Below are 23469 nucleotides of genomic sequence, written 5' to 3'. Positions count from 1 at the left end.
CTTTTTCTGTTGTTTACTCATATTTCCCCCCTTATTTCTCCCCTGTAATTGCCTATAGTCTTGCTCCTCTCATTATTTGCTGAATCTGTGGGTTTGGGCTGTTATGTTTTGAAGGGGCTTCTTCTCTGCTCTGCTGATTGACCGGGTTAGACTGATGGTATTGATGAGCCCTGAGGTCAGATCTTCCCCAGCTGGCAGCAGAAGTTGAAAATGAGCTGGACTTCTCATTTGCCTGTAGTTTGTTGCAGCCTTTGCCCTTGGAGCTTAGTCAGCAAGGCTCTCAGATTAGTCTGTGGGGGAGGGGTGTTGGATCTTGAGGTTCCCTGCCCTCTGAAGGCTTCTTATCTGTCCTATTGATAAGATTGAGCCAGGGATGAGTTGATCTGCAAATGTCCTGAAGCCAAAACCTTGAGAAGGGCGGGGGGGGGGGCAAGATGGAGTGTCATGGCTGCAACTAGGCTGTCTGCTCTACACTTCTCCTCCAGCTGCCTCTACACTACCTTTGTTCAATGCTCTGAGCCTGGCACAGCTGTGCCAGCAAGGTACTCCCTCTGAACTAGCTTTCTTGCCTGCCCAGAAATTCCAGCCACAGCTGGAGGCTCAGCACTGCAGGTCCTGGGACCTTCCTTCTTCCTTCCCCTTAAACCCACATGTTCTAGAGTTCAGGCTTTTTTGGGGGGTGTACCTTTTAAGTTGAGTCCAGCAAGAGGGTTCCCTAGCTCTGTCCTGTTGTTAGATTTGGTTTTCAGTCTCCTCGAAGCATTTGTTTTTGATTCAGTGAGGAAGGTTTTGTGGAGGTCTGAACTTTTGCTGTCTCTAAGTTACCATCTTGACTCTGTCTTTGGGCTGGGATACAAATACAAATAGAAGCAAGGTTGTTCTGGCTCTCAAGGAGCTTTTTTTCTATAATGTATATCTGGAAAAGGGCCTACGCAAGGGCCAACATGGCATAGACATGGCAGAGAAATGGCCATGGTGATCTACTTCTGACACAATAAGGTAAAAGAAAGACCATCTCTGAGAGTTGACTGTCCTGAGAGAGGAGTCCCAAGTTCTGGTTGAAGGTGGGAACTCAAGATAAGGATGGTGGTTGGAGAGCAAGCAGAGCAGTGTGGGCTGTGGAAATGGCCAGATTGGAATGACAACCAGTCAGTTCCTCTCCAGGGTGGTGCCAGGCACCAGTGCTAGGTGTTGGGGAGACAAAGACAAATTCCAGAAGCTTATGTCCCAGTGGGGAGAAAGAGGCATAATTTAGGTCTGGTCCACACTACCATGAGGTCATCTTGTAGACCTCAGAAGGCCTTCTGTAGGAGGTGGCCTGTAAGGAAGCTGAGACTTGAGGATCCTGAGGATTCCAAGTGGTGGAGGTGAGGAGAGGGAGAACATTCCCTATGGTCTGTGTGGTAGCTGGTTCCAGGTTAGGGAGGTAGGAAATGGAGGCAGAAGGGGGAGAAATATCCATAAGACCAGTTTAGCTGATCCATAGAGTACATGGAGGGGGGTCATGTGGAGTAAGGAAGGAAAGAGTGCATGGGATTCTAGGGTGGGAAGAGCTTTAAGTTGCTATGAGTACTCCTTCTACCAGGGTAGATCCCAGTGGCCAAAAAATTCATGATTTTGTAGTCAACCTGGTGATAGCCATCCTTGAATTAGGCTAGGCTGAGCCTTGAACAGCAGACACATAGCCCAGTCCATGCCCAGGCCCTCTCTAGAAGCCTTTCCAGCTTGGCAAAACCTGGCAGGGACCCTTCTGCACCACAATGGGCTGGCAGTCTAGGCCTTTTCCTATGTATTCTGGGAACTCACTAAGTGGAACTTGCACAGCTCCAAAAAGTGGCTACCCCACCCTGTGGCTTTGGCTGTTGTTGTTGTTGGGGTTTTCTGTGTGCCATTGTAAAGTTGTGGTTTAAAGCTAGCTGATGCCGTTGTTATTTTAGGAACAGCCACGGCTTGCAGCAGCTGCCCAACTAGGGTTTGAGGTTTGGCTTTTCATGCTTGCTTTGTTGCACTCTAGTTTAAGGTAGCTCGGGCTGCTGTGGAAGCCTGTTTGCCCTCATTCAAACACTGAAGAGCAACTGGCAGAAGAGCCTTGCCAGCCGGCCCAGCACCAGGCTGCCCTGGTCTTCTGGGGGCCTCCTCCTGCTCCTTCTGAGATACCCTAAAAGGGATGTAGTTGCAAGAGCCATAGCCGAGTGGGGCAATTGGTGCCATGTGATGATGGGAGTTTGTGTGTGTGTGTGTGTGTGTGTGTGTGTGTGTGTGTGTGTGTGTGTGTGTGTGCGTGTGTGTGATTTTTGCAACCAGTGAAAGAGGCTTTTCAAAGTGGTTTCTGGAATACCCTGCACAAATGAGCTTGCATAGACATCCAAGCTGGCGCATGGAGAGTGTTAAGACAAGACTCCAATGACATGAACTGGAGACCACCAAGGCAACTCAAGGAAATCAACCAACAAGTCTTTATTAAGTTGGGTTATTGAGGTGGCTCAGTGGATAGAGCACTGGACCAGGAGTCAGGAAGACTTGAGTTCAAATCTTGCCTCATACACTTTGTATATGGCCCTGGGCAAGTCACTTACCCTCTGTTTGCCATAATCCACTAGAGAAGAAAATGGCAAATGACTCTAGGATCCTTGGCAGGGAAACCCCATGGAGCATATCTTCAATGGGGCAATAATGAATTGGACACAGATGAACAACTGAACAACAAGAATGTACCAGACACTGTGCTAGGCGCTGAGGATGCCAAGACAAATCCCTGCCACCAAGGAGCTTCAGTTCTTTTAAAGAAATTTGAAAACATATAACATGTAGCATCATAATACGTCTGAGTTGTTACAAATATGTAATAAATAGGCTTGTCCAAGGTGTTATATCAGCTGTGTCCAGAAATCTAGGGCTCATTCTTTTTTTCCTTTCCTCCCAACTCTGGCAGGCAATATGACGCAGGCTGCACTTATTTTATCATATAACACTTGCTGCCCTGGCTTCTGCTAGAGAAGAAGTCGTCAAGTAAAGAGTGCCGTGCTTCTGTCTGCATTCAGACTCCAGCCGTTCCTTCTGTGGCTGGGGCTGGCTTCTCTCATCACAAGGCCCTTGGAGTTGGCCAAGATCCTTGCCTTGTTGACGAGAAGGAAGACATCCCTGGTTGACCACTGTTCTCCTGGTTCTTTGGCATCCCTTTGGTTTCCAGTTCTTTGCTATTACAGAAGGAGCTACTAGAAATCTTTGAGAATATAGCGAAGATGGTTTGGGAGGGCAGGAGAGAGTGACGGAAGGAGCAAGGGCCCTAGTCCTTGGAAGAGCAAAGGTGACTGAGAAATAAGTTGAAAGGAACTCTATACAAGGTTCTACAAAGTGCTTAGTGCAAGAGAAGGAGAGCCCAAACATCTGGGAGGCTGGGGAGCAGAAGAACCCCTCCCCCTCACTAGAGGAGGCCAAGCTTTTGAGGGAGCCCTGAGGCAGCCCACATCTGGAGCTTGAAGTATGGTGTCCGCCTGAGGCTTCAAGTGCCTCATTCTGCCTCAGTAGATCCAGTGGCATCGTGGGGAATGTTGGAGCCTTCTTCTTGGGGGGAGGAGAGAGGGAGGGAGGGAAGGTCAGTAGTCTTGAGTCCCAGCTGGCCTCAGCATGTCCACATGGATGAGACAGAAGCCCCTGGGAAGCGGGAGAGGCTAACAATCAGGGATCTGCTTCAACATTACCCTCTACGTCCTTACTGAGACCACAGATGACCATTCCATGCCCCTGGATTCCTTGAAGCACATGTACATTCTATACCTGCCTCTTAAACCTGTCCTGCTTGTCTGTGTTTCCTGCTGAGCTTCCATTCTCCTCTGAGGCACTGAGAAAAAGATGTTTCAATGGCCACCTTTTGGCACCACTATTGCTCACCATCCCTTGGTTCTGCCCCGCCCCCTCACCTTCCTCTGCCCAGTTAAGTGGGAAAAAGAAAGAAATTAAAAACAACAGACAAACACCATCAAATCCCCAGAGTGACCTCTTTGTCTTCTGGACAAAGTGTGTCTTCTGGACCCTGAGTCTGTCAGGGAGGTGCTGAAGAGGCTTTGTCTTGGTTGGACATCACATTCATCAGTTTCCATTTCGATGTTCTGCTTCTGCTCCCTTCTCACTGCCTCAGTTCCTGCTTCCCGGGACATTCTCTGCAATGACCTCCTGTCATTTCTTCGGACACAGTAATATTCCAGAATGTTCATGTACCACAGCTCGTTCAGCGACACTCCCTTAGGTTCTAGTTCATTCCTCCTCGTTTTCCCTCCCCGCTTCCTTTTTCCTCTCCTTTCCAGATCAGGAAGTTTGTTTTGCTTGTTAGTCCCTCCCTGATAATGGTGCTCCCTTCCTTTCTACCTCTGATTTTCCCCTGGTGTTTGATATATTTCTTTACCCGGGTCATTCCTTTGTCCTTTTCCAATAAGAGGGGTGCTCATCTTATACTTACTCTCCTCATCCTTTCCTCCATGTTTGTATACTTAAACCATAATTATCAGAGATATTTCACCCTTTTCTTCCTTTCTACACTATGGCTCTCCTTTGCCTTGCCTTCTCTTCACCCTCTTCAAACCCTCAAAGCAGAACCAGTCCATCCCCAGGTCCTTTGCTTTTCTTATTTACGTCATTGAACATTGTTCAAAGACATTAAGGTTCTGAAGGGACGCATTTCTTCCTCATTGATTGAGCATTGCATTCTCTTCACGCTCTTTCTAATTGCTCAAATTAATCTACCTTTCTAGACTCTTTTGGACTCTTCTGTTTATATTTCGAATGTCCTGCTTAGCTTTTTTTTTTTATCAGAAATGCTGGAAAGTTCCTTATTCCCCATAAGATCCATTTTTCTCCCTGGAGGATTATACTCAGCTAGGCAGGGTAAGGTTATAAGCCCATATCTTTTTTGCCTTTTAGCCTATTGTATTCCAAGATCTCTGGGTTTTGGTGGAAGCTGCTGGATCTTGTGAGATCCTGACTGTAAGGGGAAAAGGGGTTAATTTTTAAAGGGTTGGACTTGATTATTTAAGAGTTTGGTTGCTAGGAATTTAATTAATTCCAAAGAGACTTTATTTACAATTTATTTACAAAATGTAGAAAGAGTGAAGCAAGAAATCAGAGACATCATGAGAAAGAACACTGTCCCCATCCAGAGGAAGAACTGTGGGAAAAGAAACACAGAAGAAAAACAACCCCTTGATCACATGGGGCTATGACTGGGAAAGTGGACTCTAAAAGATCACCCTAGTGTGAATACTAAGGAAATTAGAGAGAGGATAAGGTAATATCTAGCCTGAGCACTAAGTAATTTACTTCCAGCCTCTCTGGGCAGGGAGAATTAGTTTTAGCTGGCCTCGGGAAAGCCGAGGATCTGGGAAGTCTCTTCAGAAAATCTAGCAGTTAAGAGTCAGCTTTTCACTCACCAAGTGTCAGTATAGTCAGCAGATCCTTCTGTCCCTCTTCACCAGCCTCAACTCTAAAGCATGAAGAACTGAATAGCAGAAGAAGTGCAAGTCCAAGTTGAACTCTGCTCCAAAAATTCTCCCCAACTCTGTGTAGCACTCTCTCTTCTCCTAGTTCCACTTCTACTAATCACAGCTGACTCTCTGCTCTAGGACTGTCCAGAAGGCAGTTAGTTGGTTCTAATTTGTTACCCAATATCACACACATGGATCACAGACCTCCCATTTCATGATTAAGTGGGATATTTGCACTTTTGATGATTCTATCTAAATGGGCAGATCTTCATACTTCACTTTTAAGTACCATGTTTGCACTTTTTGTGATTGAATCTAAAAATAGGCAGGTCTCCATACTTAACTTTTAAGTAGGGTGTTTATACTTATGGGGATTAAAATCTAAAAATAGACATGAGTTACAATTTAAATCTTCAGAATCAGGGAAGAGCTAAATACCTTCATTGTTACAATCAGGGGAGAGCCAAATCCAATCTTCATATGACTTTGAACTGCTTCTTTCTGGATGCATGCAGGATTTTTTTTCTTTGATGCAAGTGTTCTAGATTTTGGCTATGATGTTTCTGGAATTTTTCTTTTCAGAGTTCCTTCTAGGAAAGGATTGGTAGATTCTATCTTCACTTTACCCTCTGGTTAGAATAGTTTTCATTTATGATATCTTGAAATATAGTACTGGAGATAATTTTCAGCATGGAGTGTCTCTGGAGCCACAATATCCAGGATTTTTTGAAAAATCATGATTTTCCAGAAGTCTCATGATTTTAAAATCACCTTTTCTTGACATGTTTTCCAGGTCAATTGATTTTGCTCTTGCATGTCTTACATTTTCTTCTATTTTTTTCCATTTTTAAATCTCCTCTTACCCAACTTCCTTAATTTCTAGAAACCATTCATTTTTCCATTCTTTAATTTAGAGCTTTTTTTCACCTTTTTCTTAATTTCTTTAGGGTATTCATGTAGTTCTTGTGGAAATTCCATTGCAGTTGCCATGGAGTTACTCTCTCTTTCTTTTCATGGGTCTTTAGATTTGGAGGGACTAGGTGGTTCAGCAGATACTGCACAGGACTTGGATTCAGGAAGATCTGAAATTGAATCCTGCCTCAGAAACTTAACTAGATGTGTGATCTTGGGCAAGTCACTTGACCTCTATGCCTCAGTTTTCTCATCTACAAAATTTAGATTATATTTACAGCTACCTCCAAGGGTGGTTGTAAGGAACAAGCTCATTAAGTAAAGCATTTTTCAACCTATAAAAGCACTATATAGATGCCAGGTAGTAGATGATATTTAAAATAAATTTTTGATACTGGTGGTTATTTTCTTTTATTTACTCCTCTCTCTAGTTTTAGTTCCTGAATTGGTACTTTGTGCTAGAGCCAGGCTTCTTCTCTTTGCTATGATTTTAGGTGGAGTGGTCACCTTGGAGTATTCTCTTCCTGGGTGCCCTGGCTTCTGAAGTTATATCTTGGCCTCCTCAGGATAGTCCTCAGATCTCTGAAGTTCAGCATGGATTTTCAGCACTCCCTCTGGTGTCTTGGGACAGGGGGCTTGGGTCCCCAAAGTCCCTGGGCCTGGAATGTCCCAGTGTGTGTGCTACCACATGGTGCAATTCTCACTGCCAGTACTGGTTCCCTTGAACTTCTAATGTTCCATATTGGGGCTTTTTCCAGATAGATCACTCCTGTTGCCTCTCCATGCATAGTTGGCAGGCTACCTGTGTCCCTGGCCTGCCTCTAGTTGTACTAGGAAGCTCCACATGGCTAGTGGCCCCTTTTCCTATTGCTTTTGGTTGACTCTTATGCAGTTTGGGGCCGTGTGACATTACTGGAATTTTTCAAGGAATTTCTTGATCATTATTCTGCCTAGTATCAACTTTGGAGTTTTGATTGAATAGCTAGCTATGTGAGAGCTGGGTAGTACACCTACTGTTAGGACAGCCATCTTGACCGGAAGTCTCCTCAAGCTTCTCTTTTCACAAAGAAGTCCAGTTGAGCCAAAGAAGCCAGCACATTGACCATGTTTGATGGTGTGTGTTTCATTCCACACACTGGAGCAAGCGAGCTGGAGAATGAACAGGCTAGCAGGGAGGTGAGTCACCACCCCTGCGGCCAGAGTTGCTCATTGGACTTCTTGGAGCTCGAGTTGGGGTTCTGCTTTCCTTTCCAGTGTTGTGGCCATCTACATGCGTGTGTGTGTGTGTGTGTTGTTCTCTTGGTTCTGCTAGCTTGATTCTGTTTCAGTTCTTGCAGTCCTTCCTACTTCCTCAGGATTTCTTCATGCTGAAGATGCCTTAGTATTCAACAAGATTTCATTGCATTCCTAACTGATCAATGACTGTCCACCTTGTTTCCAGGATTTCACTCTCAGAACAAGTACTGCTTTGAATATTGTGCTCTGTCGAGGGTCTTCCTGTGTGTGTCGGACCTCCTCAGGGTCTGTAGTGACCAGGAGTGGTCTCGCTTGGTCCAGAGGGCTGAACAGTTAGTCACATCTCTTGCCTCATTCTCAGTGGTTTTCCAGGATAGCTTCACCAACAGTGGCCTAGTATTCCTGTCTCCCAATAGCCCCTACAACACTACATCCTTTGGCACTTTTTGTTCCCTTGGATTTCAACAGCTCTTTGCTTTTTCCTTTTTCTCCCCTGAACTTTAGGTACTAAACGTGCTGAGCTTTTCTGTATACAAAATAGAACAGAAAAAGAAGATTGCAAACAATGCTGCAAATCAGTATGGGACCATCTTTTTCTTTAGAAATAAATACTAAATCCAGTGTGTGTGTGTGTGTGTGTGTGTGTGTGTGTGTGTGTGTGTGTGTGTGTGTGTGTGCATGCATGTGCTCCTCCTTTTAACCAGTTTAGAGGAGAATGAGGTTCAAGTATCAGTGGCTCTTCACCTACCTCTCTCGGAGTACCCGAGATATGTGAGATGATTTCCCCTAACCTTCCTTTCCCTCCATCTCTTCCCATCTCTTTCCATTTTTCTCTTAAGATCACCAAGACATCACAGAACCACTCTCAAGCCTTATCTAGATTCCCTCTATGAACCCTATTGACGAGGAGGTATCACTTCTCCTTATCTGAATGTAAGCATTTTGTCCTTGTTTGCTCCTTTATCATTATTCATTGGGACACACACTGAAACACATTTTTATGTGTTTGGACTTTAAAATTTCTCCTCAGCCTTCTGATCTTTTCATCAGGAATACTTGAAAGTCCTTGATTTCATTAAAGATCCATTTTTTCCTCTGGAGGATTATATTCTGTTTTGCCAGGTCAGTTATTCTTGGCTGCAAGCCTATATCTTTCGTTGTCTGGGCTCTCACATTCCACGTTCTTCCTGACTCTGACTCCACAGTAGTGGAATTCTTTGCTCGTGGCAGATTGCAGCGTGTTTGTTTGACCTGGAACCTTGGGATTTGGGAGAAGATGTTCCAGGAGTTTTCATGGTGGAGTTGATTTCAGGAGCTCAGCAGTGGATTCTTTCTAATTCCACTTTGCCTTAAGAGATCTGAACAAGTTTCTTTTGTGATTTCTTGAAGTACGATGCCTCGGCCCTCTTTGGGGAGTCATGATGTTCCAATGATTCTTACTGATCTTTCCCTCAATCTGTTTCCCAGTCAGCTGTTTTACTGTTAGTTACCTTACATTCTCTTCTAGCTTTCTCAGTCTTTTGACTTTGTTTTAATACTTCTTGTTGTCTCATGGAGTTAGTGGGTGGCTTCTCCTTGGTTCATTGGAATCGTTTCAGGAAATCTGTTGCTCATTGTACTTCTCGTGTTAATCTCCTCACGTATTCCAATTCTTTCCTCCCATGCTCTTGTTTCTTCTTTCAGTTTTGCTTCTAGTACTCCCATTTCTTTTGCAAAAACATTTATTTTATTTATTCATATTTTAAAAATCCCTTACCTTCCAATACTATGTATCAGTTCCAAGGCAGAAGAGTGGTAAGGGCTAGGCAATGGGGGGAAGAGACTTGTCCACGGCCACCCGGGCCAGTTTGGAACCTAGGACCTTCTGTCTCTAGGCCCGCTCTCAGTCCGCTGAGCTACCCAGCTGCCCCCATGCAAAGACATTTGAACCCTTTTTTGAACTCTTGCTTTATCTCTCTTGGGAATACTGGATGAGTCTGCTTACCTCTGGGGCTTTGCTCAGAGATATTTTGGAGTCATTCTCTTTGGGGATTTTGTTTGGCGTGGCTCAGCCGCCATGATAGCTTTTAAGGAGGGGTTTGTTCTTACGTTTGCCCACGCCCTGGCTTCAGATGTGATGTGAGGGCTGGCGGTGCATACTTCTGGAGAGAAAGGCCAAGTTGCTGCTCCCGTGGTACGTGGCCTGAGGGGGAGACTCGGGGACCGCTCAGTCTGAGGGCTGTGAGTTTTCAGTGCTCCCAAAGGGCCGATCCAGTTCTGCTTGGTTCCCTCCTGGTGTGACCTGAGCTCAAGTCTGAACCAGAGTGGATAATGCTGAACTCTGCCTTTGTGAGCCAGTAGGGCAGCTCTTGCTCCGAGGCAGAACTGGAGGCTCCCCTTTGGGCTGCAGGCTGAGCTAGATGCTGGAATGGAGCCCCCACTCTGCTTCGTGCTTCTGAATTTGGTTCTCTCAGTTGAGGATGCCCAGGGCTCAAGGCCACTGCTTACCCTGGTGTGCCAGCCCTGGACGTGGACGGACCCCTCCCCAGGTCACCTAGGATCTGTGACCCAGAATGGGCAATGGATGACAGAGCTGTCAGATGGCATTCATTCCCTGAGAAGTACTGTGGTCTGGCCCCCCTTTTGGCCTGGTCTACAGCCTCTCTGTGTGCCTCCCTGGGCTCATCAGGGCTGTCAGAAATAGGTCACAACGACGTTTTCTTGTATTTTACCATCCAGATTCGGTCTGGTGTATTTTCTAGCTCTGTTTGGAGAAGTTTGGTGGCAGTGGGGGATGTTGGCAGGCCACGGGAGGGCAGCTCACTGGACTGCTTTCTGCTCCTCCTTTTCTCTGCATTTTCAATGCTTTGACGACCGTCTTTTCCTTTTCTTTTTAATCTGGGCAAATCCACCTTCCTGGTACCCCCCCCCCCCCACCTTTTTAAAGAAAGAAGGAAAATGGTACCAGACATGCATAGTCAAGTGAAAGGAATGGCCACCCTGGTCTCGAGCCAGAAACGTCTGTGCCGGGGCAGGAATAGCAAGCCTGCCCATCTGTCCTTTGCAATTGTGGTTGGAGCTTGCACTGACCCCCCTTCCAGTGATGTGTTTGCTGGATGGGAGGTGAAAGTGGTGCAGAGTGTTTTCCTGGCCAGCTCTTTCCTTAGTCATGGGATGGATAACTTTCATATACTGGTGATCGCTGGCACCTCCCCGGACAATCATTTGAACACTCATCATTGGGGACACCAATGGCTTTTCCAAAATGGTACCTTAGGCCCTTCGGCCTGCTGGCCCAGCCCACATGTGTCTCCTCTAGTAGCCAGCCACAGGAGCGATTTCTCTCTGCCTCCCTCTCCATCACGCCTTTTTCCCTTCCAGCAAGTTCGTGGCTCTTTCTGCTGGCTCCCCAGTGCTTTGGCCAGTTGCTTCATAAAGACAAAGCAGTGGGAGAATCCGTGTAGAAACCAACTCCAGTTGCTCCCCATGTCTGGGAGGGAGTGCAGGAGATGATCTGGGTGTTACAATTCCAGAAAGCGTGTCTGGAAAGTTGTCGTTAGGTGTCATTGGGAAAACAAGCTCATTAAAGCCCTTTTGACTGTAGTGCATGGCTGTGGTGCTGCTGCTTCTGGCCCCTATCAAGCCTAGGCATTGTCATAACCATTTCCTGCTCAGCAATTTCTCTTTTGGCGGTAACTGCGTGCATTTGCTTCCAGATCACCATGACAAAAAACCATCTGGTGGGGACTTACAGTGTGCTCCAGCTCCGCCATGCCAGCTTCCTCCCCACCCCCAGGCGAATTGGCTCCACGGACCAGCTTTTGGGTTTAGTGTTTTTGCGTGGCTAAACCAAGGAGGACAGACACCTTTGTCCCTGCTGGTGCCAACCACTTGGCCTTGCCGCTGTTGGCCAGCTGGTACTTCTGTTCCTTACGTGGAGTGGTTTGCAGGTGGACAGCTAGTTTCTCAGCCATCTTGGAATGGTCCAGTCCGAGAAACGAGGAGAAGGAGGCTCTGCTTGGCCTTCATTTCAGCTTCCAGAGAGGCCAAACAGCCTGCCCAGTGATCAGGTCTCCCATCGGACTGTCCTTAGTTGTCATTTTGACATGTAGGTAGTTCTCCAACCTGAAAGTGGGCTAGAAGATAATGGCCACTTCCATGGTGCTTCAAAGCCTCCAGAGGCCTTTATGTACCTGAATGCTTCTCAGCTTCCCAAGGCCCCGAGACAAGACTTACAGCTAGAATCACTCCCATTGTATAGAGGAGCAAACGGAAGCAAACGGAAGCAAACGGAAGGGATCCCGAGACCCTCCCACCTAGATCCCTCTCACTGGCCCACAGTAAATGAGGAAGCTTGGTAGAAGATCAAAGTGAATCAGCATCCACTGATGGGCAGTTGCCAGGCAACAGACTAGAGGGAGGTACACACAGAGGGGAGGTGGTAAAAGAAGTCCAGCAGCTGAGGCTGCTTTCCTCATTCTGGAGGCAGAGGAGGGCCAAGCTGTCCAATGATTTAGGGGTTGTAGGGAAGGGATGCTTTAATTTTGGAGAAACTTTAGAGCATCTCCTGAAACCAGGCCCATTTTCACAGGGGTGTTAATCTCCTCAGAATATCTAGGTGGACTGGACCAGAGAGCCGTTGGCCATTTGAGCCAGAATCGGCCTTCTTTCCTTTGATGTCCACGGTTACTCTTCCTGGGGAGATATCTCTGCCCCCCTCCAGATTTTGTGCATTTCCTTTGCCATGCTCCCCTCCCCACCTTGCTACTTTATCTGAAGTCCAGCAGGACCTCAACACACCCGAATTTCATTGGCCATCCAAAGAAGGCAAATGGGAAAACTCCATAAAATGGCAACGTTTCGTTAGCCGTTAAATATGCACTGTTTCTCTGGGCGGCACGAGTTTGCCCCGTCATGCTCACTCTCCTGAGAAGTGTTCCTGGAGAATCATTACGCTGCCTTGCACCGACTGTCCAGCTCCCTCGTGGCGCTTTGTCCAGGGCTCTGAGCTCTGCCAAGCAGTGCTCCCCTGTGCTGTTGCTGCACACTGAGCCCCTTCTGTTTGATCTGCATTATTGCAGGCTTATTTGCTTTATTTTGGAGAAGAATGGGCCAGAAATCCATCTTTAACAATGGGGTTTGCCATTGGTTCTGGGGAGGTTCTTGGTCATGTCCAAGGAGGCCCAACTACTGTGTAGGTTCACAATACAGTAAATCAGTTTGCAGAGCGAAATGGGAAGCTTTGGATAAAGAGGGTACAGCAATGTGGAGGATCAGAACCCAGAACCCAGAACCTAGAAGCTCATCTTAACTGCTAAATGGCAGACCAATTATTCCCCGAAGGAATAAACAGCTTGAGCCACCCAAGAAGGCGGGAACCCCTGGAATAGGGTAGGAGGTTCTAAGAGTCAACGGATTGGGAAGGCCAAGAACACAGGGCACAGCTTAGCGGCCATTCAGAGAACAAGTTTCTTGTTCTGCCGTGGGTTTGGTGATCATCCTTGTGAAGATGCTGAGAGTCCAAGGAACATTTTCCTTTGGGAATCTGGGGCTGAAGGGGGCCTTTCCTACATATGCCAGTGTCCACACGCCATTCAGCCTGCACCCTTACACTGGGATAGGCCATTCCACCTTGGCTCTAGGGCAGCTCAGCAGAAAGTTTCTCTCCCATTTTCCAGACCATTCTCTATGCCAGGCTCTTTAAAGGTGCTGGCGCTAAGTACTGGCACAACTCAGGAAGTCTGTTGGCCTTTCCATACTTTGTTCATGTGGTGAAAGCAAAGGCAGCCATTGGAAATGAGGTTGAAGTTCCACAGGAAGTAAATACAAGAGTTCATCCTCAGTCTAGAACAATGGGCTGAAGAGCCTCCCTACTAGCCCCCAGGAAAAGGGGAATCTCTCAGCTTGGGGCGGGTGAGCGGATGCGGACTTAGACTTCCAATGGCCGAGTTCCAACGGATCCAACAGAAAGCTGGCAGTCACGCCATTTACCGCATCACTTTTCTAGTGCCCTTTTTATACCCTCCACACCAATGGAAGTGTTTGTTCTGGAGAGCTTAGGTCCCTGGGAAGCTGTGTCGAAGACGATTTCGAGTCTCTGGTAAAATTCACAAGGCCTGTTTCCATGGCCTCCCGGGAGCTTCTCTCACAGAGCCCAGCGAGGGCGAGGACCTTCCCAGAGTGAGCGTAAAACCTCAGAGGGTCTGGCAAGGTGTCCAAGTCATCGAGGGTGGTTCAGACAAAGCAGAGCAGGGCCGTTTTCATTACTGTCCCCAGGCACTAAGCAAATGGGCATTCATTCGGCCTCGAATTAGACAATCGCAGCCTCCAGACCCAAAAGAGGAGCTGCCTTCCTAGGGACGCATCTGTGAAGGAGCCATTCTCCCACAATGCAACAGTACTCCTGTACCAAGATGCCACCATGTAAGAAATGCCATAATGCCAATAGGGAATCAGAAGCATGCAGCCCAAAGCCGACTCATTGCCGGTTCAACGGTGCCTGTAGGATCGAAGGTGTCTCCAGGGAAGCCACACAAATCACTTACCAGTTTGGGGTGTCCTATACTAGCCGTTAGTTAGGCTAGCTAGGGGTCTCTGCGGATAGAGTGCTGGACCTGGAATCAGGAAGGCTCGAGTTCAAAATCTGGCCTTAGATACTTACTAGCTATGTGATGCTGAGCAAGGCACTCAAACTCATTTGCCTCAGTTCTTCAAATGGGCTGGAGAAGGACGTGCCCAGCCATTCTAGTACAACTGAAGTGACTGAACAACAAAAGTTCGTTAAAGTCAGCAGCTGGTAGGGAAAGGGAAGGGAATAAGCATATATGAGATGCCTACCATGTGCCAGGCACTGTGCTAAATGCTTTACAAGTCCCAGGGCATCACTTTTATTTGTATAAAACCCTCTTTTGTCTTAAGCAATCACTTCAATCTGTGGTTTGGCCAAGAAGTCTTTGCTCTCATTGAGAGAGAGAGAGAGAGAGAGACAGAGAGAGACAGAGACAGAGAGAGAGAGACAGAGAGACTTCCTCCTTTTCCCTTTTATTGGTTCCTTTCTTCTTAGAATGGTTCCTTTCTATCTTAGAATGAATACTGTGGATTGGTTCCAAAGCAAAAGAGCAGCAAGGGCTAGGCAATCAAGGTTAAATGACTTGCCCAGGGTCACATAGCTAGGAAGTGGCTGAAGCTAGATTTGAACCCAGGACCTCCTATCTCCTGGCTCCTGAGCCACCCAACTGCACCCTCTCATACTTTTCTTTACCCCAATTTTCCTGCCTTGTCTTTTTGGCATATTCATGACCACATCCTCACTGCTAGGGTTTTGGGCAAGATTTTCCTCCTAGGGACGTCTTTTTTGTGCTACAACTCAAATTGATCCCTAAAGCTTTTGCTCCTTCTCGGATGACGTGGAAGCTTCCAGATTTAGGGACAATGGCTCATTTTCCCAAGGGAAATGCATCTGATTTGATTTCTTACTTAAGACCTTGCAAGCAGATGATCTGTTTTCCTCTAGTTACTTCCTGTCTGCATTTCAAGGCGGCCTTCCTTCTTCTAACTTAGGCAGCCAATGAAATTCGACCAAATCATTCCCAGAACCCCACTGCCAGAAGACTGGCCACTTTGCGCACTTTCCTCGGTTTGCCTTGGAACTCCAACAAGCCTTTAGGTTAGAGCGTTGTTCCTTGAGAAGCCTCTTTTGTCCTTTTGGCTTCTGGAAATGGACTTGGGTTCAGTTTAGGACTAAACATTTTCCAGTTGATGAAATCACCTTCTTCCCTTACAATGACCCGTCGTCCCACCCCCTCCCCATTTTTTGAGAGGTCTCGATGCTATTTGTCCACAAATTCCACAGGCCCAAGGGCTGGTCACTCACCGCCCCCCCCCCATCCATTAACCAATTTCAACATATAGAAAACATTTCTTCAACTACACTCCCATTGACACTGGAAAATACACTTTAAACAGATTTTCCCTCAGTCTTGGGCTCTGATTAATTCGCCACGTTGCCATATTTGTTGGCATGCTTGGGTCTCTCCTCAGACTGAATTAGGTGCTGCCCTCTTCTAACAGTCCGGTGCAGAGCTGGCTTTTTCCTCTCTTGTGGAAGGATCTGGTCTCGGGATCTTTCCTGCACCTCAGTTCACAAAAGCGCTCAGATTCCAAGCGAAGGATGTGGGAGAAAACCCAATGGACAGGTCTCTTGCTCATTAATTAGTCAGCTGGAGGAGGGGAGAGGATGTTCCCATTTCTTTTGGACCCAGTCTGGTTGACCTGTAGAAACAAAGGAGGCCTTCCTGTCGAGCAGGGTGCTCTGTGGGTGAGCCCTGGTTTTCTCTTTCTGAGGCTCTGGGCAGGTTGCACAGAAATGGGACCCCAAATCTCATGTGTTGCCTTTACTTTTCTTCATATCTACATAAGCAATCCCAGCCACAAGTGGCCCAGTCCCTCCCCCATTTTCCCCACATCACAGAAGGCACTCTTAGGGAGACGGCCGTGTTCTTGCAAATGAAGCCCTTCGTGTTTTAACCTTCTGAGATGGCTCCTCAGTTATTTTCTAGCTGCCTTGTATGCGCTCCAGAATTTGAGAAGACTGACTCAGATCACTCAGTGGAACATCGGAGGCTGTCTGGTCCCAGGAGGTACCTCAGTCAGCCTGGAGTCTGTGAGGCCCCTCCTGAGGCCCAGGCATCTCATTCGTGACACCATCGCTGGGGGATTTCTCAGGCTCCAGATTCCTCCCACTTAGGTCACCTTCAGCTGGAGGTCAATAAGTCTGGAATCAAGGGGAGAAGGCAAAGAGAGCAGAGGGAGAAGAACGCCCACACTGGGCTCTGCCCAACTTTGCCCCTCTGGTGAGGCTGCTCTTTGGAGGAACCTCGGTGTCTCCCCAGATCAGATCTGCTCAGGTAGGGATGTAACCTCATTGGAATATCGAGGTGCGATTGGGTGGGAGGCTTCCCATTGGAGAGAGAATTGGCACCATCCCAAAGGCTCTGTTTCTTTGCTCAAGTTACTATTTCTGGAGAGATGTCTCCCCCAAATCCACAGCACAGAGGTTTTTGTACATCAACCCCAGCACCCTCACACCAATCCCCTGACACTGGTGCTATTCTTCACACCATTTTTGGGCAGCTGATTCAAGCAATCGACATTTGTTATGCACCTACTAGGTGCTAAGTGCTGGGGATGCAAAAAGAGGCAAAAGACCGTCCCTACCCTCAAGAAACTTACAGCCCCCTGGAGGAGGTGCCATTTCCAGTCTGTTTTTTGCCTTGGGAGAAGGAGAGCATCACTTCTCCTTCAGAGGTTGATAATCTTTCCAACTTTCTCCTTAATGATCAACTTCCCTGCCCCCCAGCCCCCACCCTCCTTGTCCCAGTGATTCTGAGCTGCTGGGTGTTATTAGCCAAGTCTCAGAAATCTCATTGCCCATCTCCTACTGCCCAGTTCCTCATTCCCATCTCACAGCTACCCGCTCCTTTCACTGTGCCCTTTTGAATTCTTGCCTTATAGGCAACAAAGTGGCTTTCATCTTTTTTGAAAACCCTTACCTTCTGTCTTAGAACCAATACTGGGTATTGCTTCCAAGGCAGAGTAGGCAATGGGGGTCAAATGACTTGCCCAGGGTCACACAGCCAGGAAGTGTCTCAGACCAGATTGGAACCCAGGACCACCTGTCTCTAGGCCTGGCTCTCAATCCACTAAGCCACCCAGCTGCCCCTAAAGTTGCTTTCATCTTACACCTTTTCCCTTTCCATTTTTGCCACTCTCCCTGGCTACCCTGTCTGGCACTGTCTGTGCTTACATGCTCTACTCACTCCAACTAGTTGAGGTAGGGGAGTTGGAATTCTCCTTGCACTTCCAGGCTCTCTCCCTGCCACTGTAACTCAGTCACCCCGTCTCCTCCACACCTACCCCCCAATCCAAATTTCGAGAGTTGTAGTCTGCAGACCTCCAAGACATTCCCCTTCCTTCCTCAAGGAATTCAGTACTTAGCTCAGTCTTTCTCTTCTCGACAACTGCCCTCATGTAAGGGGACTTCAACAAATATTCTGTTCCTCAACTTACTCATTTCTCATGACCTGTTTACTCCTCCACCCCACCTCGGTTACTCACAGAGAAGATCAGAACCTTGATCTTGCCATCGCCCACCAATGTACCATCTCTGTGATGTTCTCTCATCTAGTCACGGTCTGTTGTCTCTCCTCTATCTTCCAACAACAAATCATGCTCTTTAAACTCTTCACCAGAACCTATAATCCGTTCACCCCTGAGTCCTCTTCTTGTAGGCATTCGTCTGTGTTCTAAGCCACACTCTCCTCTTCTCCCCATCTTGACTCCCTGGGTGAATTGGTTCAACTCTGATGGGGACGTACTGAATGGAAAATGTCTACTGGGCAGTTGGAGAAGTGAGGGCAGCAGAAAATGTGGGCAGAAAGTCGATTTGAGAATCATCAGCTCATGAGATCACCAAGTGAAGTAGGCTGGAGGGAGAAGAGGACAGAGAAGAGGACACCTACTAGGTGAGAGAGCATGATATGGAGAGGATCCAGCCAAGGAGACTGAGAAGGAGCAGTTGGAGAGCTAGGAGGAGAATCAGGAGAGAGAGGTGTCTCCAAAACTGAAAGAAAAGAGAATATTGGAGAGGAGATGGTGATCAGCAGTATCAAGGCTGCAGGGAGAGGTCAAGGACAACAAGGCCTGAGGATAACGGATTGCAGAAGAGCAACAAGGGCCTGTTAGGCCTAGTCTCAAGTCATTCTCCAGAAGGGTTGGACCAGTTCATGATTCTACCAACCAGAGAGTGTACCTGTTTTTCCTTCTTCCCCACCAGCATTTGTCATTGCTGATTGGTATGAGGTGCTATCTCAAAGTTGTTTAAATTTGCTTTCCATATCAATAGTGCTTAGAGCATTTTTTCATATGACTATAACCACCTTCAATTTCTTCTTCTGAAAACTGCCTGCATCCAAATTTGACCAGAGCCATTATTTTAAGGCTGTTTGAAGGGGAAGATTGGGGGGGAGGCAGCTGGTTGGTTGGCCCACATCTGCCATTTTGGCTCTGTCATGAGTCATCTTTTGAACAATGGTATTTACTTTGAAGATCTAGCAAGGATAGAAGTACAAACCTCTCCCTGCTAACACTGGGGCCACTCTCCTTCCTCTGCCACCCCATTCTCCCAGGAGACCTTCAGGTATACATTGCATTGTTCCCATCCAGTTCCCACCAAAATGCAACAGGACTGCTGGGTGAGCCTTTATTTTGGTCACCCGTTGCCTGGGTCCCAAACACTGACTTTTATTCCTTGGAGTCTCCAAGCTGGACTGGCTGGCTGAAAACTCCCACACAGGGCCTATTCAGGGGCTTCCATTTGGCTTGCTTCCCTAACTCTTAGAAACTCATCAAGTTGCGGCTTTTGGTCATCTCTACTTCAAATCAAAGAACAAATGACAGAGCAAAGACCCAAGGCCACGTGCCAGCTTTGGGTGGGGGGAGTCCAGGGCCTCTCCCTCTTACAACATGGTCCTTCTTTTCTCCCTGAAAAGCCATTTGGCATAAAGAAGAAGTCAAGCCTCTTAAGAGTATGGGGAAGCTCTGGCTTGCTAATGCCTTTAATGAGGGTCTGGTGCATGCTCTCTCCCTATGGAGAGGCTAGAAGCCTTCTCAGAGTCATGATGACATTTAATGGAAGTGCCTGGGTGAGACTGGAGACCACGTTGTGGACATTCAGTAACTGGTTCTGGTCTTCGGCCCCTATGGTGAACGGGAGGTTCTTTGATTGACTGCAGAGACATTTCCTTTGGGCCACTCCATTTGCAGTTGGGTTCCTTTGGTCATGGCATTTGGGGACTGATAATGCCATGAGGGTTGACAAGTGGCCCCGAGAAGCAAGAAGACCTTGGACCTTGGCCTCCTTTGTAGGGGAACTTGTGAGTCCAAAGACCAGGACAGCAAGTCCCAGGAACCCGGAAGCCAGAGTCCAGGCCAGTAAGAAGTGACCACTGGTGGTGCCCATTGGAATTCAGCCAGCAGAAGCTGAGATGAGGCCTCATGGGGCAGGCAGGCCAGAAGCTGTCCTGGAACGTGGTAGGATCAATGTTGATTAGAAACTGTGCTGAGTGAGACAGCCCTCTCCAGAGAACAGTGGAGTGATAGGGGAGACCATGTCCCCAAAGTGTTAGAGGCAATGTTGTCCCTTTGCTCTTGCTAAATGTTCGGTCCATATCCCTTTGTATAAGTGAATTGAAGTTAAATGGTTAAAGGGAACTGGGGTACAAGTCACCGGCACCCACCAGTGGGGCTGGGGTGGAGAATGAAGTGCTAGTCTCAATGCAGCACCCCCTCAGGGTATTCCAGAATACAGGGAGGCAAAATGTAGCTGGACTAGCTCTGGAAGAGTGGGCCAGTGGAATACTTCCTGCAAAGGGTTGTGGTCAATTCAAAAGACTCATCTCTACCACATAGCTACCTACCATAATGGTATCAGTTACAGAGTTTCACACACTCTCAAGTCCATGTAGAGATTGCATCAGTCGACTCCCCTGCACATGTGTGTAGTTCTGGCCAGTCCCCCATTTTTAAAACCCTTGTCTTCTGTTTTAGAGTCAGTACTATGTCTTGGTTCTGAGGCACAAGAGCAGTGAGGCCTAGGCAACCACAGGGGTTGAAGTGACTTGCCCAGGGTCACCCAGCTGGGAAGGGTCTGAATCCAGATTAGAACCCAGGACCTCCCATCTCTAGGCCTGACTCTCTTGTTGCCTTCACCATTGCTCCATTTTACACCATGCACTCTTGTCTTCATGGCAGCTCAGGCTGAGAGCGAGAGGACCAGTCACTTCTTATTACGTTACAAAGACTGAAAAAGGGTCAGCACAACATCTTGCCTTAGCTGAGTCACATGGGAGAGGGAGTCTAGAAGCCCACATTCCTTGGTCTTGTTGAGGCTGAGTTAGCCATCAGGATGCCCTAGCACTTGGTTCTCTCTGTGGTATTCTTTCTATTGGCATGGCTGCAGTTACCATCTGGTTCTGCTGCCATCTTTGGCCTGCACTGGGTCCCAGAGGTCTTGGGAAATCTGTGTCACATCTGTGATCCAGTGCATCTCGAGCGTCCTACCTTGAGGCGACACCACTTAGCAGTGGTCACATGGCATTGTAGAGCAACTTGGATTCCGATCAGGAGACACTTGGGTTTAGGTCTTACCCCAGACCTTCTGCAAGTCATCGACCTTCCCCCTATGAGTTTCCTTATCTAAGAAGGAGAGGCCCTAGTGGCCGTGCAGCTCTAATGAGATCCTGGATGGAAAGTTCTCCATTCATGTGAATGGTGGATGGCCAGGCCTGAACCTGAGGCCAGCTTTACTGGCAGCCAGGCCAGGAGATGAGGTGGCACCAGGGCCCAGGCCCTCCAGCTTTCCATGCTCCCCATTTCCCTTCCCCGGAATGCCATCCCAAGAATGCCTGCTGGCTGAAAAGAGACTACTAGGCCCAGCAACATCACCTGGTATTCTACATTCGAATTAGTACAGCAAGCACGTCTGAAGGACAAAGCTGGTCCTCTGGGCCCAGTGCTGAGCACAAAGAGATGGGAACAAAAGAATTCCTCTCCTTAGGGAGCTCACGCTCTACTGTGGGGCCAGAATGTGGACACGGATGAATCAATACAGGCGAAAGCGGCTGAGACCCTGTGCTAACAGTTGAGCCAGAGCTGAGCTTTGATGGATGAGAAGAGATCAAGGGGAAGAGGCCATGGGGGGTGGGGAGTGGGGGGTCATCCCTTCAAATGTGTGGAGGTCAGAGATGAGTAGAGGGTTTGGGGAACAGCTAGGAGTCTGGTTGGCTGAAATTTAGACAAACACTGTGGAAGGAAGTCATATGGAATACGCCTTGAGAAGCGGGTGGCATCCAGAGTGTGGAGGGCTGAGATGTTTCTCCTGCAGAAGAGTTTTGAGGAGAGTAAACATTAACCGATCCTTTTGGCAGCTAATTGGAAGCCAGATTGGAAAGGGGAGTCTGGAAGCAGGGAGAGTGTGGGCCATGACCTAGTTTTGCTTCAGGCAACAAGAGCTCTGTTTGCTTGTTCATTTGACTGGGGCATTAGACAGCTCACTAGGGCTGCTTGGAGAGCTTCCAAGATTGGGAATATCACTAAAGGGATGAGGATCTCTGCCCCCTGTCTCATTCCACAGCCCGCCTAATTCACTATTTTGATTTCGAAGCAATGAGCACAGAAAATGGACTTTCATCACTGATTACTGCAGGAGAGGCATCAGGGTCAGCTTTAGCAGGCAGACAAAGGGACTTCATAAAAAGAGGCACAAGGCAGCTGGGGTCTCCTGTTGAGACTTTGAAAACATTTTATTGATGCTTTTAAAAATGTTGAAGTCCAGTGACACCCATTAAACATGACCAGCCCAAGAGAATGATCCCTTCCAACAAAGCTAAGCAAAACAAAGCCTTTTCTGACAGTGCATCTCATTCTGCACCAATAGTTTACCACCTTCTTCTTTGACAGGGGAGTTATGCTTCATCACGAGTCTTCTGAAGTTAAGATTAGTCACTGTATCTTCCCCCTCCTTTCTTCTTTTACATCTTCTTCTTCTTCTTCTTCTTCTTCTTCTTCTTCTTCTTCTTCTTCTTCTTCTTCTTCTTCTTCTTCTTCTTCTTCTTCTTCTTCTTCTTCCTTTCTTTCTTCCTTTCTTTCTTTCTTCCTTCCTTTCTTTCTTTCTTTCTTTCTTTCTTTCTTTCTTTCTTTCTTTCTTTCTTTCTTTCTTTCTTTCTTTCTTTCTTTCTTTCTTTCTTTCTTTCTTTCTTTCTTTCTTTCTTTCTTTCTTCTTCTTCTTCTTCTTCTTTCTTCTTCTTCTTTCTTCTTCTTCTTTCTTTCTTCTTCTTCTTCTTTCTTCTTCTTTCTTTCTTTCTTTCTTCTTCTTCTTCTTCTTCTTCCTTCTTCTTCTTCTTCTTCTTCTTCTTCTTCTTCTTCTTCTTCTTCTTCTTCTTCTTCTTCTTCTTCTTCTTCTTCTTCTTCTTCTTCTTCTTCTTCTTTCTTCTTCTTCTTCTTTCTTCTTCTTCCTCTTCTTCCTCCCTCTCTTTCTTCCCCTCTCTCTCTCTTCCTTCCTTCTTCATATTTTCTTTCCTCTATCTTTCTCTCCCTTCCTTCCTTTCTGCTTCTCCCCTCCACCTCAGTTCTTATCCTGAAGATGTCTTCTGCCACTATTTCCTCCTGCACGCCTATCTCTCATGAAGATGGTCCCACGTTGTCCTATCTTCTCCAGTAGATTGCCTCTTTTCTCATCCTCGTTTTCTCTCTAATCTTCAATCTCTCCCTGGCCACTGACTGCTTCCCTGCTGCCTAGAAACACAACTACTGCCGACTGACTCTCAAAAAATAGCACTTGACCCAGCCATTTCCCACTAGCTATTATCCTCTATCTCCTCCTTTCGAGGCTAATGTCCTTGAAAAGGCTGTCTACACATATACTCTCCTCCCTCTCTTAACTCTCTGCACTGTGGCTTCTGACCTCACCATTCAGTTGGACCTGCTCTCTCCAAGGTTGCCAGTGATCCCTTCATCTCCAAATCCAGTGGCCTTTTCTCAGGCCTCATCCTTCTTGACCTTTCCACAGCCTTTAATGCTGTTGATTGTCTTCTCCTGCTGGCTTGCCTCTCCTCTCTAGATTTGCATGAAACTCTTCTCTTTCTTGGCTCACCTCTTGCCTAACTGCTTGTTCCTTCTCGAGCTTCTTTTAATGGATCTTCTAAAGCCTCTCCAGCTTGTTTTCCTTTACATTGCTGTGGCTGTTGTGTAAATTGTGCTCCTGCTTTTGTTCACTCTTCAGCGCTTCATACAGGTCTTCCCAAGTTTC

At 47.2% G+C, this 23469-nt stretch overlaps 1 protein-coding gene across 2 annotated transcripts in view; it reads left to right on the top strand.

Moving 5' to 3' along the window:
* Positions 1-23469, top strand: part of GAB3 (GRB2 associated binding protein 3) — a 143863-nt gene that overhangs the window by 46453 nt on the left and 73941 nt on the right. The window lies entirely within an intron of this gene.

The sequence above is a fragment of the Monodelphis domestica genome, chromosome X (genome assembly GCF_027887165.1).
Source record: "Monodelphis domestica isolate mMonDom1 chromosome X, mMonDom1.pri, whole genome shotgun sequence".
NCBI classification, from domain to species: Eukaryota; Metazoa; Chordata; class Mammalia; order Didelphimorphia; family Didelphidae; genus Monodelphis; species Monodelphis domestica.
The sequence above is the reverse complement of the archived record's forward strand: the minus strand, read 5'-3'. Positions and strand labels throughout refer to the sequence as shown.